Source organism: Elephas maximus, chromosome 23 (assembly GCF_024166365.1).
Source record: "Elephas maximus indicus isolate mEleMax1 chromosome 23, mEleMax1 primary haplotype, whole genome shotgun sequence".
In the NCBI taxonomy this organism is placed as follows: Eukaryota; Metazoa; Chordata; class Mammalia; order Proboscidea; family Elephantidae; genus Elephas; species Elephas maximus.
The window spans coordinates 65331316-65351962 of NC_064841.1; the positions used below are offsets into that span (position 1 = coordinate 65331316).

A 20647-nucleotide genomic window follows, 5' to 3' on the forward strand; every position below is an offset into this window, starting at 1 on the left:
AGGCAGAGAGATCTACCCCCCCACCCCTTTCCACTTTGAGAATATGGTAAGGAATAGTTGGAAAATCCCAAAACCCTGTGTCAGGAAAAGGGCTCAACTATCTATGAAAACAGACCTGCCGAGGCACAGCCCCCAGATACCAGGCGCAGCTGGGAAGCAGAGGTGGTGCCAGGCCCTGCTGGCTGCCAGTGGGAGAAAGGTCAGCAGAGGGCTGGGTGGGCGCCAAGGCCAAGAGCTTGGCCGGGCTATGGAGACAGCATTCAGTGCTCCCAGCAGGCCTGACACCCAAAGACCAACCCAAAACCCAGACATGTTCCCGTCAAGTCGATTCTGACCCTATAGGACAGAGTAGGACTGCCCCATAGGGTTTCCAAGGAGCAGCTGGTGGATTCGAACTGCCGACCTTTTGGTCAGCAGCCGAGCTCCTAACCACTGTGCCACCAGGGCTCCAATGACACCCAAAGAGAAGGCCCCAAAGCTCTTCATCACAGAGCCCCTGGGCCCTGTGAGCCTGGTGCCAGGAGCACCAGCTCCGCCTGCCGCCCCACCGGGCCCCGCCCTGGTTTCCAAGTGAGAGCATTTACTAGGTGCCCGGTACTGTGGTAAACGCTTCACTCACATTCTCACAATTTAATGCTCAAAACAACACAGTAAGATACCTACCCCCCACTGCCAGACCCTCCCCCATTCTGAAAAAACAAAAGAACAGCCGCTGGCAAGAGGATTCCAACTCACGACGACTCCCTCTGTTTCCGAGTAGAACTGCTCCGTGAGGTTTTCAATTACAGTGACCTTTTGGAAGTAGATCACCAGGCCTTTCCTGTGGGGCACCTCTGGGTGGATGTGAGCTGCCAATCTTTCAATTAGCAGCTGAGTGCTTAGCCATTTGCGCTACCCCATTCCACAGATGAGGAAAGTAAGACAGAGATGAAGTGACTCACACAAGGTCACCAGTTTAAAGCGACAAAGCAGACTGTGTGCCTCACGCCCTCTTTCCTGACCTCCACGGGGTATGGCCCTAGAAAGGTCCTCTCACAGCCCTGGGAGGACAGTGGTCCTCTCATTGCTCCAAGAATGCTCAGAGCTCCAGCCCTGAAACGTCAAACAGGCAACAGCTTCCAGCCACCAGAGGCCCCAAACGGCAGTGGCTCGGGCCACCTCCCACACCAGACTCGATTTGTTTCCTCCCAGAGACTCCCAAGTCTGTGGCTTTCAGAGACGGGGGAGCAGTCCTCACAATCAAGAGCCTCAAGCCGCCCACGGGCATTCTCTGAGCGCCCGACCTCCGATCAGGCCCTCCGGCCCGGTGCCCTGGAGAAGCTCCTGCTCACGGCGCGTGTCATGGGATCAGGCTGCTTCCTGGGTGTGCCATCCGTGCATCTGCACAGGGCCTGCGCTCAGGAGGGTCCTGAGCTTGGCCTAACGCTCTGCTGTTGCTGCCCTGACGTTCTTAATTTCACCTTCGAACCTGTGTCTCCTAAGTGAAGTCCAGTGGGACAATGGAGTATGCACTGACAGAGAGATACTCTCCTTGTGCCCGTTTGCATAGAGTGAGCTTGAGGAACCAGGATCTGAGAGCCCCAGGAGTCCCACGAGGGAGAGGAAGAGTTCAGAGACTCAAAGATAAGCCTGTTACATAAACGACTGAACAAGCAGGGGTGCTGACAGCCCCAGAGGCCACACTTCCCATTCAGAGTAGAACTTGCTTCCAACTCAGGAGGAAGTCACAGACGACAAGGAACCCTGTCATATCCTGCCTTTCTCATTCTCTGGGTTAGCCAACCATGTACACTGAAAATGATGACAAGAAGCGAGGGAAAAATAGAGCAGCCCATGGTTCCTTCTCCTTTCAGTCCTTCCTCGCTCGTGCGGAGCTGAAGGCAGAGCGTTAGTAGTGATGCAAGGTGGACAAAGCTGAGCTGGTTTCGTGCAGAAGTTCCGTGTCTGGTACGGACAACATACGTATGCGCGGAGGAGCTACGAAACGCTGTGCTCATTTCCGCAACTCCACAGATGAGTTACAGGCTCTTCTGTTTGCATGTACACTTTATATAGAGCTGAATGACAAACTTCACGCTAAGGATTTAAATTTACTTAGAACGTTAAATACTGAATAAAAACCCACCATGATAAGTCAAGAGTCTGCAAAAGAAAGAAAAAAGCTTTATATTTTAGCACTTTTGGGGCGGGGGAGGGTAAGGGGCATTTTTTTTTTTTCTTACTTTAGATGAAGGTTTACAGAGCAAATTAGTTTCTCATCAAACAATTAATACACATATTGTTTTGTGACGTTGGTTGCCAACCCTGCAATGTGTCAATATTCTCCATCTCGACCTTGGGTTCCCCGTTTCCATTCATATTTTAGCACATTTAACTGAACATTTCTCCTCCTTTTTGAATAAAACCCATTGCTGTCAAGTCAATTCCGACTCACAGTGACCCTACTGGACAGAGTAGAACTGCCCCATAGGGCTTCCAAAGAGCAGCTGGTGGATTCGAACTGCCAACATTTTGGTAAGCCGCCAAGCTCTTGCCTACCACGCCACCATATTTGGCACTAGGCCCTGCATGCAGTTGTTCTCTAGGCATTTCCCTAAATCACAAGCTCTTGAGGGTGGGGGGGTCGCATTTTCTCTTCATTCACATCTTCTGTGCCATCTAGCACAGCTCAGTCTACGCAGCAGACATTTAATAAACACTTGCTGCAGTAAACTAAGTGCTTATCCTCCTCTCAGTCCAGAAAAGCTCTCTAAGCCTTCAGTCTGTGTGGAGTCTCAGTTTCTCTCTGTCACTCAAAAATACCACATGTTGCTCTGGGCACAAGTCCACAGAATCTCACCCAGTCCCATGGCTTTGCCACAGTTCCTGTAGATGCCCACTCAGAGAAGCAAGGTCCAGGGTGAGCGAGGTGCTCCAGACCCTTAGACACCAGATGTCACTAGCTGTGTGACCTGGGCCCGTCACTCCCTCACAGCTCCTGGCCTCCCAGCTGGGAACAGGGTGGAGGATAGAGTTGTCCCCATACCCAGGGAGGACCCGTCAAGCATCCATGCACCCATTTATCTGAGGGTCTCAGCCCCCTGCCCTGCACCCCACTGACAGCTGTAATCATGAAATACACAACCTGCAAAACGAATCTATAGGGCAGCAGTCAAATCAGTGGTGCGGGGTAGGAGCGCTCACTGCTGAGGACAAAAGGGAACTCTGAGCCGGTGGACTGTTCTCTATCTTGACTGGGGCACTGGTTACACAGGCATACACATTTGTCAGGTCATCAACCTGTACATTTAACATGCCAATACTGTTGTTGCTGTTAGGTGTCATCAAGTCAGTTCTGACTCACAGCGACCCAGTGCACAACAGAACGAAACACTGCCTGGTCCTGCGCCATCCTCACAATCGTTGCTATGCTTGAGCCCATTGCTGCAGCCACTGTGTCAATCCATCTCCTTGAGGGTCTTCCTCTTCTTCACTGACCCTCTACTTTACCAAGCATGATGTCATTCTCCAGGGACTGGTCCCTCCTGACAACATGTCCAAAGTATGTGAGACAAAGTCTCTCCATTCTCGCTTCTGAGGAGCACTCTGGCTGTATTTCTTCCAAGGCAGACTTGCTCCTTTTTCCGGCAGTCCGTGGTATATTCAGTATTCTTCACCAACACCATAATTCAAAGGCATCAGTTCTTCTTCGGTCTTCTTTACTCACTGTCCAGCTTTCGTATGCATATGAGACAACTGAAAATACCATGACTTCAGTCAGGTGCACCTTAGTCCTCAAAGCAACATCTTTGCTTTTTAACACTTGAAAGAGGTCTTTTGCAGCAGATGTACCCAATGCAATACGTTGTTTGATTTCCTGACTGCTGCTTCTATGGGTGTTGATTGTGGATCCAAGTAAAATAAAATCCTTGACAACTTCAATCTTATATTACTGTATGTAAATACTACATCCAAATAAGATTGCTATGAAAATACACTAAGTGAGATCACAGAAGGAAGCAATTTGTAGGTCACTCAGTCCGCAAGTATAAGTTTATATTTTTACTTGAGTTTCACGTGTTTCACAACCCCAAATCAAAAGCAAAAGCTTATAATCTTTTACTTAGGATCTCCACAAGCATCTGAGTATTTCTAAAGTGTCTCTCCTAAAAGATCTATGGTGGCCATCCTTAGACTCAACCACTTTCTGGAACTCAACATGCATGGTTCATGGAAAGGAGGCAGAGCAAAGGTCAAACCGCCTGGGAGGTGTGGTCCAGGGTGACCGCTGAGGAGTCCGCAAGCTCTCATCACTCACCAGAGCCAGGCCACACTGGTGATGACTAGGCATTATTCCCCACAGTTGGCTACTAAGAAAGGTAGAAAATGATTTCCTTTTAGGATATTTTTCCAAGCCTGCCAGAGGAAAGTGTGGTTTTTAACTCGCACGCTGGCAGTTGCCCAAAACATGTTCATTTTGGCTGGAGCAACTCTCCTGGTCAAGAAGACCCAAGATTCTTTGTTTTATCCTAACCCATCCTTGACTTCTGCCATGACATGGGGGACATGGGACTACCCAGATAACTTCCAGTCTACCCCCAAAAGGTCATTCTTCTTCTCAACTGATGACAAATCTGGCAGAAAACAGTGGAGGGCTGTGAATACTACTGGTTTCTTAAATTCATTTTTCTAGAGCGTGGTTTCTTTTCTGTTGGAACTTTTAGGTCTGAAATGACTCAACTAACTGGGTTTGAAACTGGCATGATTCTATTCATTAGCGTACTACTTAGAAGGTTTTGTTTCTTAGAAACATTTTAAGGTGATACAACTTAACTTTTTTTTTTTTTTTTTTGACTGTCTTGCTTTCTTAGGTGAGAAATAAAGAGTTTGGGGACTCAAACTTAAGTGAGAAGCAGCACAGAAAGATTACAAAATATCACACAAAGCCATTTTCTTCTCCTACAGGTGGTTCGCTAACACAATACTCTAAAAGATGGAACATGTATCTATTTAAACAACTCTAATATAATCAATTTAGATGTCAAAATCTACTGAAAAGTGAACAAAATAGTTTTTAAAACAGTTAAAAATACAGGTGAGGCCCCTAGCTAGGTCTGGGCCAATGTGCCCTACATTTAACCATATGGTTGTTCTGGAAGGGACAAGTCACCTAAAAAGAGCTCTGGGGAGGGAGCCAAGAGATTGGAGATTAAGCTACTGCTGCCCACCAGAGAAAGGAGGAAGGCCTGCCCCGCTCAGGCCCAGTAGGGCATGATCAATAGGGTGGTGGAGACTGCAGGGGCGTTCTGGGCTCAGTGACCTGGGGACACAGAGGATCCATAGCATGGCCAATCAAGGCCCCCTCCCAACAACGTGGGAGAGGTAACAGAATGAAATAGTCAGCGAGAATACTTTGGAAGATGACTGCCAAATACAAATGCAAGATGTCAAACTAGAACCCCTAGGAACGCCACTTACACTACAAATCCAGAGGATAGGGTCCCCTGAGCACTATGTAGAACCTGCTAGTCTGTCTAGTGCAAACCTGACACTGGCTCCCACTGTTGGTTAACGTTGCCAGCCCACTGTCCCCCACCCCACTGCCCCAGAACATGAAATCAGGAGCCAAAGGAAACCACAAACCCAGCTGGCCACTGAAAACTAGGAAGAGTTGGCTGTACGGCGATGCCCTAGTCTTCTGTGCCAACAGCAATAAACAGCGCAAGGAACAATCCAAATTTCATTTCCAGGAGGCTTGGGAGATCACGCTATGATTCTTCCAGCAGCAACAGACTTACCTACACAGTTTGTTAAGAATATTACTAAATATTACTAAAACCTGTTTAAATCCTCTGGAAACATGCTGACTACCTGGGGTTGGGAAAGGGATGGGCAGATAGAAAAGAGGAACACAAACCTGGAAAAGTAAATTGCCTATATTAGTGTACCGCAGGAAAGTAAATATCACCCCCAACACACACATGCACACATACACACAATTCCATCTGTAAAGGTTTTTTAAAAGAAGGAATAAGTCTTTTAAAAGTAAAAACATGACCACAACCACCACAGCCTCCACGAGCCTGAGTCCAGAACAACTAGATGGTGTCTGGCTACCACCACTGACTGCTCTGACAGGGATCACAAAAGAGGGTCCCGGCCAGAGCTAGAGAAAAAGGTAGAACAAAATTCAAACTCACAAAAAAAAAAAACCAAAACAAAATCCAGACTTACTGGTCTGACAGAGATTAGAGAGACCCCAAGAGTATGACCTCTGGACTCCCTTTTAACTCAGTACTGAGGTCACTCCTGAGGTTCAGTCAAAGATCAGACAGGCCCATAAAACAAACAACAATACATGTAGCTCAACCATGTATATGGGACTAAATGGGCACACGAGCCCAAGGGGCAAGGACAAGAAGGCAGGAGGGGACAGGTAAGCTGGATGGATGGAAATGGGGAACCCAAGGTTGAGAAGGGAAGAGTGCTGACACGTCGCAGGGTTGGTAACCAGTGTCACAAAACAATGTGTATTAATTGTTTAATGAGAAACTAATTGGCTCTGTAAACCTTCATCTCAAGCAAAATTAAAAAAAAAATAATAATAAAAGCACAGAAGTCAACATTAAGCCTGATGGTTTTATTTTTTTCAATTATCTGTCCCTGAAGCATTCAAATCCTTCCAGTGCTCTTATGATTACCCGAAGTTAAATTCAACTAAAACAGCTGAGAGAGAAGTCAAGACTGAATTACAAGTAAGGGGGGGGGGGCGGGGATTAAGGGCATGTTACTAAACATGCTTTAAATGTCTTACATACAACAACAGATCCATCTACTGACATTCCTGCGAGCTCTCGACACACAGCTGGTCACTGTTTGCCAGCGGCAGCCAAATTTTTTAAGAGTCCAAAACTTCTAGAAAAATAGGTTGAGTTGGCGTGACCAGGGCTCCTAAGGAAACTGGATGCAGTGGGCTAATGGAACTTGACCGTATTATACACTCTACCTCCATCTAAAAAAAAAAAAAAAAAAGTCCCACCTTTAAAAGCTACATTAGAGCTGGGATCAGCTGACAAAAGCCAGGGACTGGACTTCTAGGCTGAAGCCAAACACACCAATCTTCCCTCTTGAGTTTACAACCCTTTGGCGTCTCTAGAGTTTGCAAGAGGAGCCCAGGACCCTCCATATTGCTAACATGCATATTTGCGTATATACTTGGCTTTTAAAAAGCACTTAAAAGACAACACATGGTCCTCTCCTGGAATAGCAAAATCCCTTGTTAAAAGATTACTGCTTCATAGGTAATAGAGAATAGATGTGTGCTACCTTCATTTTAAGCGTTTTTTCAAATAAACTTGTTTCAAAAACAACAGAACAGTACCTTCTCATTTTTACTAAGGAAACTTTTTTTTTTTTTAAGTTTATAGTGTTCTTCAGTATTTCAGTCATGATAAAGAGAAGGACTCAGTGAAGATACAACTGTCTCTATTCAACCATTGTCTTAATTGAACTGTCCAAATAGATTCGTTAAATCGTTAGGTGTTCAACACCTTTTTTTTTTTTGGCAGGGAGGTCTATAGGAGCTTTGCCATGTCCCTTGCCCAATTCACCACCTTCTTAATTAGAAAACAAACCAACAAAACCATGTTACATATGTAAACAGCAAGGGGAAGAGAAAAAGAAACTCCTCTCTGCCCCTCATCGGTAGAAGCCAAGGAACCCTCCTTTCTTCAGATGTGGACCAGCTGATGTGGCCAGCTCCAAGATGCTGCTGTCTCCTTCCCCTCTGTCTGGTTTGGTTTTAAAAGATTTCACTCAATCCCAGGAATTCACTAAAAGAGAGGGGAAAAAATAGTTTCCCCCAGAGGATAAGGTTTCAAAACCCACAACATACCTGAGGGTCAACTAAAGTCCTAGCTGAAGCCCTTTCACAACGTGCACATCTTGGCCGGTCACTTGAAAGGGCCCATAAAACAAGAACCCCAGACTCAGTTATCCCATCTGGACCTGGTGAGGAAGAAGTGGAGGTGGTGGAACTGGAATTCCTGAATCATGCCTCTCCAACTCCCAGCCAGAGTCTCCCCAAATAAGGAGGAGGACCCCACCATCACAGGGTCACCCAAAAAAGCTAGTAACAATCCCTTTTCAGTCCGGTGGTTTTTCTTCAAAACTCGCGCAGATTTTGCACTCTGTTCCACCCTACTGCCATATTCGTTTCCATACAACAATGATTGCAGTTATTTTCAAGTCAAGGGATTTACCTCCCCCACCTCATCCTGGAGTAGACTCAGTTCTCCAGGCAGCAGGAGCCTGTCTCACTGAGGTCTTGGAGCCAGATGTGGGGCCATCAGAGTGAGAAGCACCCTCGGGGCTTTACACCTCCTGCCCAGCACTAGCACCCAAGAAGGAAGAAGGTTTCCTGCCCAAGTTTCTCCCTGTGAGGCACCCCCAATATCATCTGCTATATGTTCAGTACTTCCAGTCTTGTTGAAAGGTCATTCGTTCATTCATTCATCCATCCAGTATTTATTGAGCTTCTACTAGCGACCAGGCATTGTGCTAAGTTCTAAGCATATGAAGATAAATGACAAACAGTCCTTGTTCTTAAGGAGCTTGCAGTCCGAGGGGGGAGACAGATACATTAAAAGATGGTCATAAGGTACAATGTGGTAAGGACAGTGAGAGACATGCATTGGACATCAGGGCATCATGCAATTTACTAATTTACTCCTTGAGTAAATTAGTCCCTGGGTGGCATAGATGGTTTGCGCTTGACTACTAATTGAAAGGCTGGTGGTCAGAGCCCACCCAGTGGTACTGTGGAAGAAAGGCCCGGTGGTCTGCTTCTGTAAAGATTACAGCCAAGAAAACCCTATGGGCAGTTCTACTCTGTCATACGGGTTGCCATGAGTCAGAATGGACTGGATGGCAATGGGTTTGTTTTGTTTTGTTTACCTGAGCAGCAGTCTTACAGGATAAACAGGAAGTAGGCACAGGTGGGGGTATGGGGCCTGGCTAGTGGCGAAGAGGGTGATCTGTGCATATGTGGTGGCCCTGGCTGCCTGTGAGGCGGACTGCAGGGACACCTGTAGGGAAGAATATTAGTGAGGCCAGGAGCACTGGCGAGAGGCTGAGGAGGGAGGCAGGGCCCAGATCCTGAAGGACCCTATATATCACTTCAAGGAGTATGGGTTTCAGTTTGTATGTGATGGTGGTAATTAAAGGGTATTAAGCCTGGGAGATGACATGATGAGATTTGTGTTTTTAAAAAATTATCTACTGCAACCCCACTGGAAGCCTGTTTGGAGGTATCTACTAAAGTTCTACAGAAGTTCGCTGAACATATACGTACACCCAGACCCAGCAACTCCATTCTCAACCATATATTTGACAGAAATGTATACACAGGTTGACCAAAAAGATATTTATAAGAACATTCCTATCAGTACCTCGAAATAGACTCAACTGTGAGAGCTAAAATTTCTAGAAGAAAATCTTTTGACAGGACACTAAAAGCACAAAACAAAAGAAAACATGGACACACTGGACTTCATCAAAAGTAGCAGTAACAGCCCAAAACTAGACACAACCCAAATTTCATCAATGGAAAAGTGGGTTAATAAGATAATTCAGACACAAAAGGCCAACTATTGTATGATCTCACTTACATGATATCTAGAATAGGCAACTGTGTAGAGATAAAAGTTTATTATAGGTTACCAGGGTCTAGGGGAAGGAGAGAAAGTCTGCTATAGTGCTGGAAGATGAGACCCCCAGGTTGGAAGGCACTCAAAAAATGACTGGTGAAGAGCTGCCTCCTCAAAGTAGAGTCGACCTTAATGGCATGAATGGAGTAAAGCTTGTGGGACCTTCATTTGCTGATGTGGCACAACTCAAAATGAGAAGAAACAGCTGCGAACATCCATTAGTAATTGGAACGTGGAAAGTATGAAGGATGAATCAAGGAAAATTGGAAGTCATCAAAAATGAAATGGAATGCTTGGAGATCAATATCCTAGGCATTAGTGAGCTGAAATGGACTGATAGTGGCCATTTTGAATTGGACAATCATACGGTCTACTAAGCCAGAAATGACAAATTGAAGAGGAATGGCACAGCATCCATCATTGAAAAGAACATTTCAAGATCTATCCTGAAGTACAATGCTGTCAGTTAAAGAATAATATCCATATCCCTACAAGGAGGACCAGTTAATATGACTATTATTCAAATTTATACACCAAGCACTAATGCCAAAGATGAAGAAATTGAAGATTTTTACCAACTTTTGCGATCTGAAATTGATCAAACATGGAATCAAAATGCATTGATAATTACTAGTGACTGGAATGTGAAAGTTGGAAACAAAGAAGGATAAGTAGTCAAAAAATACGGCCATGGTGATAGAAACAGGGCTGGAGAATACATGATAGAATTCGTAAGACTAATAACTTACTTATCGGCAGTATCTTTTTTCAACAATATAAACAACTATACATGTGGACCTTGCTGGATAGAATACACAGGGATAAAACTGACTACATCGGTAGAAAGGAGTGATGGAGAAGCTCCATATCATCAGCCAGGGGCTGACTGTGAAAAAGACCATCAATTGCTTATATGCAAGTTCAAGTTGAAGCTGAAGAAAATCAAAACAAGACCTCAAGAGCCAAAGTACGATCTTGAGTATATCCCACCTGAATTTAGAGACCATCTCAAGAACACATTTGATGCGCTGAAACTAATGACCAAAGACCAGAAGAGTTTTGGGATGACATTAAGGACATCATACATGAAGAAAGCAAAAGGTCATTAAAAAAACAAGAAAACACCAAAATGGATGTCAAAAGGGACTTTGAAACTTACTCTTGAATGCAGAGTAGCTTAAGTGAACAGAAGAAATAATGAAGTAAAAGAGCTGAGCAGAAAAAAAAAAAAGCTGAACAGAAGATTTTGAGGGGCAGCTCGAGAAGACTAAGTATTATAATGAAGTGTGCAAAGACCTGGAGTTGGAAAACCAAAAGGGAAGAACACACTTAGCATTTCTAAAGCTGAAAGAACTGGGGAAAAAAAAAATTCAAGCCTCAAGTTGCAATACTGAAGGATTCTATGGGCGAAATATTGAACAACACAGGAAGCATCAAAAGAAGATGGAAGGAATACAGAGTCACTGTACAAAAAAAAAAAGGAAAAGTTTTTTTTTTTAGTACAGAAAGAATTGACTGACGTTTAATCATCTCAGGAGGCAGCCATGTGATCAAGAGCCGATGGTACCGAAGGAAGAAGTGCAAGCTACACTGAAGACACTGGTGAAGAACAAGGCTCCAGGAATTTACAGAATACCAACTGAGATGCTTCAACAAATGCATGTATGCCAAGAAATTTGCAAGACAGCTACCTGGCCAACCAGCCAGAAGAGATCCATATTTGTGCCCATCCAAAGAAAGGTGATCCAATGGAATATGGAAATTATCAAACAATATCATTAACATCACATGCAAGTAAAATTTTGCTGAAGATAATTCAAAAATGGTTGCAGCAGTACATTGGCAGGGAACTTCCAAAATTCAAGTCAGATTTAGTAGAGGACTTGGAACGAGAGATATCACTACTGATGTCAGATAGATCTTGGCTGAAAGCAGAGAATACCAGAAAGAAGTTTACCTATGATTTATTGACTACACAAAAGCATTCAACTGTGTGGATCCTAACAAATTATGGACAACATTGTGGAGAATGGGAATTCCGGAACACTTAATTGTGCTCATAAGGAATGTGTACATGGATTAAGAAGCAGTTGTTCAGACAGAACAAGGGGATACTGCGTGGTTTGAAGTCAGGAAAGGTGTGCGTCAGGGTTGTTGTATCCTTTCACCATATTTATTCAATCTGTATGCTGAGCAAATAATCCAAGACTCTGGACTACGTGAAGAACACTGGCATCAGAATTGAAGGAAGACTCATTAACAGCCTGCGATATGCAGATGACACAACCTTGCTTGCTGAATGAAGAGGACTTGAAGTACTTATTGATGAAGATTGAAGACTACAGCCTTCCACGTAGATTACATCTCAGTAAAGAAAACAAAAATCTCAATGTGTGTATAAATTTTTGTATGAGAAACTAACTTTAACTGTACACTTTCATTTGAAGCACAATAAAAAAAAAAATACGAAGAAGAAAACAAAAACCTTCATGACTGGACCAAATAAGCAACATCACGATAAATGGAAAAAATACTGAAGTTGTCAAGGATTGCATTTTACTTGGATCCACAATCAATGCCCATGGAAGCAGCAGTCAAGAAACCAAACAATGTATTCTGTTGGGCTAATCTGCTGCGAAAGACCTCTTTAAAGTGTTAAAAAGCAAAGGTGTCACTTTGACGATTAAGGTGTGCCTGACCTAAGCCATGGTATTTTCAATTGCCTCATATATATGTGAAAGCTGAACAATGAATTAGGCAGAACAAAGAATAATTAATGCCTTTGAATTTTTACTGTGTTGGTGAAGAATACTGAATATACCTTGGACTTCCAGAAGAAAGAACAAATCTGTGCTGGAATAAGTATAGCCAGAATGCTCTTTAGAAGCGAGGATGGCAAGACTTTGTCTCACTTACTTTGGACATGTAATCTGGAGGGACCAATCCCTGGAAAAGGACATCAGGCTTGGTAAAATAGAGGATCAGCGAAAAAGAGGAAGACCCTCAATGAGACAGATTGACACAGTGGCTGCAACAATGGGGTCAAGCATAGCACTGATTGTGAAGATGGCACGAGACCTAGTAATGTTTCGTTCTATCATACACAGGGTCTCTGTGAGTCAGACCAACCTGACAGCACCTAACAACAACTAACAACATACAACGGAATACTTTACAGCAATAAGAATATTACACTCAACAATAAGGATGAATCTAACAAGCAATGTTGAGTAAAGGAATTCAGATACAAAACAAAACATTCATCTATGTATGTATTTATGTTATTGTTGTTGTTGTTAGGTGCAGTAGAGTCAATTTTGACTCATAGTAACCCCATGTGATAGAGCAGAACTGCCCCATAGGGTTTTCTAGGCTGTAATCATTGGGTTCAAACTGCCAACCTTTCAGACAATAGTTGAGTGCTTAACCATTATGTACCACCAGGGCTCCTTGTAGGTATTTATAAAGGTAAAAACAGTCAAAATTAGCTGTGCTGCTAGATGTCAAGAGACAGGTTACCTTTGGGAGGAAAGCAATGACTGGAATGAGACACAATGAGACCTCTGAGGAACCGACAACATTTTGTTTCTTGATCTAGGTGCTGGTTACATGGATGTGTTCACATGATGAAAATTCATCAGGTTATATGATTTCTGAAACCCCGGTGGCATAGTAGCTAAGTGCTATGGCTGCTAACCAAAGGGTTGGCAGTTCAAATCCACCAGGCGCTCCTTGGAAACTCTATGGGGCAGTTCTACTCTGTCCTATAGGGTTGCTATGAGTCGGAATTGGCTCGACAGCACTGGGTCATATGATTTCTACACTTTTCTGGCATATGTTATACACTAATGAAATGTACATTAAAATCTAAAAATACATATAGTTACTGGTTAAGCATTTGGCTGCTAACCAAGAAGCTGGCAGTTCAAATCCACCAGCCACTCCTTGCAAACTCTATGGGGCAGTTCTACTCTGTTCGAAAGGATCGCTATGAGTTGGGATTGACTCAAGGGCAATGGGCTTTTTGGCACAGTTACAGAGTAGAGGACTGATTTCTCAGGGAAAGACTTATGCACAGGAAACCACAGTGAACAAGACAAGGAGACTTAAGTGCTGCACAGAATTAAGAGGTGTTGGAATGGTGCAGACAGAAGGAGGAAAAGTGAAAAACTGATTTATTCATGTTTCACTGTGGAAAGTCAAGTTAAAAGAAACCAAGAGATATGCCTAAATTAACTGAAAATAGGCTCAACTGTGAGAGCTACAACTTCTAGAAGAAAATCTTTTAATAGGACACAAAGAAAAAGCACAAATAAATTATGGATAAATTGGACTTCATGAAAATTGAAAACTTCCTCTATTAAAAAACAGTATTTTTTAAAAAAATGATAAAGTTAATTAAATGAAAAGGTAAACACAGATTAGGAAAAATATCTGCAAAACAAATACAGTAAAACTTGAGAAAGCTGGAACCTGTGTAAGATGGAAACCTGCCAGAGAAGGAAAATTCAACAGAGAAGTGACAGAAAAGTCTAAGACTGCATCCTGTCAAAGGTGGAAAACTTGCCAGACCCGGAAAAACAAGGCAGTCCTGACAAGTTCTGGCTTTCAGGGGTTTCACTGTATCTGATAAAGGATTTGTATCGAGCATATACAAAGAACCATTACAACTCAATAAGAAGAAAAACAATCCAATTAAAAAATGGACAAAAGATTTAAAGACATTTTACTAAAGAAGATATACATACATATATACACATATATATGCCCAAGCCCGCTGCCATCAAGTTGATTTCAGCTCATAGCAACCCTATAGGACAGAGTAGAACTGCGCCACAGAGTTTCCAAGGAGCGCCTGGCAGATTCGAACTGCCAACCTTTTGGTTAGCAGCCGTAGCACTTAACGCCACCAGGGTTTCCATACATGTATATATGTGTATGTATATATTATACATATATATCCCAAATAATCACATGAAAAGATGCTCGATGTCGTCAGTCATCAAGGAAATGCAAATAACCACAATGAGATATACACCCACTAGAATTCCTAAAGTTGAAAAGACTACTAAGTGCTGACAAGGATGTGGAATAACTGAAACTCTCATACATTGCTTCTGGGAAAGCAAAATGATACAGCAGCCTTGGAAAACACACTGATGAAAGTTTCTTATAAATAAAGCTGAACACGCATTTACCACACAGCCCAGCAATCTCACTCCTGGGTATTTACTCAAGATAAATGAATTCAAATATCCACTCAAAGACCTGTATGTGCTTTTAGAAGTCTACTCAAAATAGCCAATAATCAGAAACAACCCAAATGTCTATCAACTCAGGAATGCATAAACAAATTAAGGTATATAGATAAAACAATATAGATAAATCTCAGATGAATTATGCTAAGTGAAAGAAGCCAGACACAAAATACATACATATGGTATGGTACTATTCACAGGGCATTCTGGAAAAGGCGAAGCACAGGGACAGAAAACAAGAGCAGTGGTTGCTAGGGGCTGGGCACGGGGCAAGACTGGCTATAAAGTGACATGAGGGCACTTTTTGGTATAGAATGTTCTGTATCTTGATTGTAGTGGTGATTATATAAGTAGACACATTTGTCAAAATTCATTGGGCTTTAATATTAAATGGGTGGATTTTATTGCATGTAAATCAATAAGGCTGATTTTTTTTTAAGCTGACCAAACATCAATATCTGAACAAAATGCTTTCATCTACCTCAATTTTATTTTATTTATTAGTATGTCAGGGCTCCGTAAATAACAGGCCAATCTTCTTTGCCAGGCTGGCTCATCTGTTCCTCTCTCCTCAAGTCTGAATGAAGGTGCCCAAAAAAACCTTTTCGTGGTCTCCTTTCTTAGCTTTTACCCTAGGGGAGCTTAACTCAACTCTATTTCCAGAGACAGCATGGAATCAATAGCCCTGGGCTCAAATCCCAGTCCTTTCACTTACTGGCTGTGTGGTTTTACTGTCTTTACTTAATCTCTCTGAGACTCCACTTCTTCGCTGGGTAAAACCTCTTTCTCAGCAAGGCCCTTGTGAGGGTTTAATGAGGACATCAAGCACCTGGTATGGTTTCAGGTACACAATGTCTATTAGACAAGTATTTGTTTCTATTGTTTTAACCAGGACTTCCTAGTGGTTTGTTTCCCCTGGAACCCCTGCTGAGACTCTGTATTTCTAACGAGTTGCCAGGAGATGCTAATGATGCTGGTTAGGGACCAATTCTGAGAACCACTGGTAGAGCAGTGGGTCTCAAAATTTATTATACATAAGAATCACCTGGGGATCTTGTTAAACTAGATTCTGATTCAGTATATCTGGGGTAGAAAGGCAAATTCTCAGCAGGGGTTCAGACCGGAATGAACTGGTTCAAAGCCCTGGTTTTAACCTAAATCAGGTTAAGGACTCTTCTATATCTGCCATCATTTGACCAGGTTAAGTCCCGCTAGCTTGCCTCAGGTTTTTGTTAGAGACATTTCTATTTGCTCACATAGTCTATCTTTGTTTTCCTAGCTTCTTAGGCATTTTTTGTGAGTATATGTGTGTTCCTGAGACACAGTGTCTTAAAGTTCAGTGAAGGTATTTTCTCAAGAGCCAGGATATATGATTTAATAAGAATGATGCATATATATGTGGGAAAAATGAGTCAAACTCAGGAGTGTCTCCAACAACCCAGGCCCCAGTCCCAGGGCTCAGGAGGGAGAGGTTTCATTTCCTCACAAGAACGCGGCCCCCAGACTGCCCTGAGTAACACACTGCCTCGACATAAACAGTCCCAAGACACACTCACTCCTTTTTTTCCCAACTTATTTTTTTATTGTGCTTTAGATGAAGGTTTACAGAGCAAATTAGTTTCTCATTAAACAATTAACACACATAGTTTTGTGACACTGGTTGCCAGCCCCACAACGTGTCAACAATCTCCCTTTCTCGACCTTGGGTTCCCCGCTACCAGCTTTCCTGTCCCCTCCTGCCTTCTTGTCCTTGCCCCTGGGCTGGTGTGCCTATTTAGTCTCATTTTATGGGCCAGTCTACTCTTTGGCTGAGAGACAGGAGTGACTTCAGTACTGAGCTGAAAGGGTGTCTGGGGACCATACTATCGGGGTTTCTCTAGTCTCTGTCAGACCATTAAGTCTGGCCTTTTTTTGTGAGTTAGAATTTTGTTCTACAGTTTTCTCCAGCTCTGTCTGAGACTATTGTGATCCCTGTCAGAGCCGTCAGTGGCGGTAGCCAGGCACCATCTAGTTGTGCTGGACTCAGTCTGGTGGAGGCTGTGTCCATTAGTCCTTTGGACCAATTGTTCCCTTGTGTCTTTGGTTTGCTTCATTCTTCCTTGCTCCAGATCGGGTGGGACCGGTGGATTATCTCAGATGGCTGTTCACACGCTTTTAAGACCCCAGACGCTACTCACCAAAGTAGGACGTAGAACATTTTCTTTTTAAACTATGTTATGCCAAATGAGCTAGATGTTCCCCTAGACCATGATCCCCAGCCCTCAGCCCAGTATTTGGGTCCCTCAATGAGTTTGGATATGTCTATGAGGCTTCCATGACCTTGCCTTGTACAAGTTGTGCTGACTTCCCCAGTGCTGTGTACCATCTTACCCTTCAGCAAACTTACCACTTATCTAAAAAATATGGAACGCTTCACGAATTTGTACGTCATCCTTGCGCAGGGGCCACGCTCATCTTCTCTGTATTGTTCCAGTGATAGTATATGTGCTGCTGAAGCGAGCACTCTCCCTGACTTTTGACTCTGCGCTGGTGGGTAATTTCTGAACTACACTCACCTATGTCTCATTAAACATTAATACTTCTGGGCCATTTTAACCTCTTCAGGTTCAGTATTTAAAGTTATATTTCTTGTATTAATTATCTACAAAATTTCCTTGAGCCTTGTTTTATAATTTCCTCGAGTTTCTTTTTCTGATATAAGCAAGATATCTATATTAGCTATAAAAAAAAAAAAAATTTTTTTTTTTCTGCACTAAATAGCTGCTTAATGCTGATTGTTACTGACCAATACAAATGTTCAGATATGACCTATCTCTTGCCTCATGACTCCAGTTTCTCTTCCATTTTAGAGCTTGCTGGGAGATGTGGTCTCATCTCCTCTGGTGCTGTTAACACAGAAACGGTGGCATTTTGAAACACGCAGTGCAAGTCAGACATTCTTCCGTTGGTCCTCTTTCGCGTGTTAAGTGAAAGCTGGCCTCAGAAGAAAACCACATCTGTGCAGGAAGCCTTCCTTCCTGAGGAGAACTAGGCTCTGGTGTCTGCCACGCTGCCGTGGACGCTCTTCACACCTCCACACGGGGCCTCAATGGGCAGTAGTGCAGGGGCTCAGGTAGGGTGCACGGCTTCAGATCAGAAAGGTCTGGGCTCCTGACTTTGGCAAAGGGCCTAACCTCTGAGGTCAATTTCCAATTTGTCCAGTCGACAGTCCTTCACAGAGGTACGGTGGAAAGGACGCCTGTGAGAAGACTCGGGTAGACCACCCATCAAGGCACCTTGCATATGCAGACACCTGTCTTATTTTCCAAGGACTGCCATAACGAAGGACCACAGACCGGGTGGCTTAAGGCAACAGATATTTAGTCCTCCACAGTTCTGGAGACGAAGAGTCTGAAATCAAGGTGTCCGCAGGGACATGCTCTCTCTGAACCCCTAGGGAAGGACCCTTTCTTTTCTCTTCCAGCTTCTGCAAGTCCCAGGCATTCCTTGGCTGTGTTAGCATAACTCCAATCTCTGTTTCTGCTGTCCCGTCTTCACACGGTTCTAAACACTTTATTTTTATACTAACTGATTTAATCCTCACAGCGACCTATGAAGTAGGTATATTCATCTTTGTTTTACCCAGGAGGAAACTGGGATACAGAGAGCTTAAGCAATTTGCCTCAAATCAAACAGGTTTTTAATGGGCAGAGCTGGGATCTGAACCTAGGTGGTCTTGACTACAGAGTTTGAGTTCTTGAGCGCTTAACTACCAGGGAAAAGTGGTCCCATCCCCTCCTCCCCCTAAACATTGAAAAATGAAGCAAAGTCAAAGAGTTATTTACCTTGAATTGCAAGCAAAGTCTACACAGTCTTGCTTGGCTAAATCATACGTTCATATTGATATGAAACCCACTCCGCTGGAGGCGCCCATCTCTCTCTTCATTCTTCGTATGTGGAGACCTGAATCTTAGCCTCCACCCAGTACACTCAGGCCTTGGGCTACACTTCACTGTGCGTCCCACTCAACTCTTCTAATCCCATCTCACTTAAACCAGATGTTCTCCTTTGCTCGCCAAGCCAGGTCTTCTCCCCTTTCCTTCACTACATGAAGTCATGAATATCCCAGCCCCTTCCACTGCCACCCCAGCCCACACCTATAGTTGTATTACTTGAATCATAATAAAATCTTATATTGTTGGTGGCTGCCTTCAAGTTGCCACCAACTCATGGCGACCCCATGCACACAAAAAAAATGAAAGGCACCATCGCCATGACTGGTTGCTGATTGGACTGTTGTGATCCATCGGCTGATAGGTGGAAGCAGACCACCAGGCCTTTGTTCCTAGTCCATCTTAGTCTGAAAGCTCTGCTGAAACTTGTTTAACATCATAGCGACACGCAAGCCACCACTGACAGATAGTGGTGGCTGCACATGTGGTGCACTGCCAGGAATCGAACCTGGGTCTCTTCCACAGAAGGCGGAATTCTACCACTGAACCCCAAATATCCTGATTAAACTGTAGCCTATGCTCCACCGAATTGTTCTGCTGATGCTCCCTGCACTAGCTTCCCCACCTTCTTACTCCCCACAATACCACATTTACACCTTCTAGGCCGAATCCAACCCTCCCTTTACATCCTAGCTCAGAGTCTCCCTCCACCATCTCTGATTTTTGACATCTTAGTATGCGGACCACATTCTGCCTTACTTCCTGTTATTTTCTCTCCTACTAATTTAACAGCAAAGGACACATTTTAACTTTCTCCTTCCCTGTAATGCACTATGTGGGGAAAATGAATGCGTTCCTTCCTCCCATCCATGGAATTCTCAATTAGCCAATTTACTTTCTATGCTCCATTTTGATCACCAAGAAATAAATGACAACCAACCAACCTCTGAGTAGATATTTGTTTCAAAATACCTCCCTGACATCCCACTTTGGAGAGTGGCATCTGGGGTCTTAAACGCTATCAAGTGGCCATCTAAGATGCATCAATTGGTCTCAACCCACCTGGAGCAAAGAATGATGAACACCAAAGACACAAGGTAATTATGAGCCCAAGAGACAGAAAGGGCCACATAAACCAGGGACTACACCAGCCTGAGACCAGAAGAACTAGATGGTGCCTGGCTACAACCAATGACTGCCCTGACAGGGAACACAACAGAGAACCCCTGAAGGAGCAGGAGAGCAGTGGGATGCAGACCCCAAATTCTCATAAAAAGACCAGACTTAATGGTCTGACTGAGACTAGAAAGACCCCGGTGGTCATGGTCCTCAGACCTTCTGTTAGCCCAAGATAGGAACCATTCCCAAAGCCAGCTCTTCAGACAGGGATTGGACTGGACTATTTTTTATGGGATAGAAAATGATACGGGTGATGAGTGAGTTTCTTGGATGAAGTAGACACATGAGACTATGTGGGCATCTCCTATCTGGAGGGGAGATGAGAGGGCAGAGGGGGTCAGAAGCTGGCAGAATGGACACAAAAAGAGAGAGTGGAGGGAAGGAGTGTGCTGTCTCGTTAGGGGGAGAGCAATTAGGAGTACATAGCAAGGCATTAGTTTTTTAGCAAGGCATATATAAGTTTTTGTATGAGAGACTGACTTGATTTGTAAACTTTCACTTAAAGCACAATAAAAATTTAAAAAGAAAACTCCTCCCTGATAATAAATACGAGATATCCAGCGATCATAACTCATTATTCCACAAACAGGTG

The 20647-nt window shown here is 43.7% G+C and overlaps 1 protein-coding gene and 1 non-coding gene across 7 annotated transcripts in view; both read right to left on the minus strand.

Annotated features, from left to right (window-relative positions):
- The window catches only part of GGACT (gamma-glutamylamine cyclotransferase), a 65368-nt gene that overhangs the window by 13963 nt on the left and 30758 nt on the right, over positions 1-20647 (minus strand). The gene's annotated exons all lie outside the window — the stretch shown is intronic.
- Positions 17341-17447, minus strand: LOC126066626 (U6 spliceosomal RNA). The gene has a single exon (XR_007515206.1). It is a non-coding gene; the product is annotated as a U6 spliceosomal RNA (small nuclear RNA).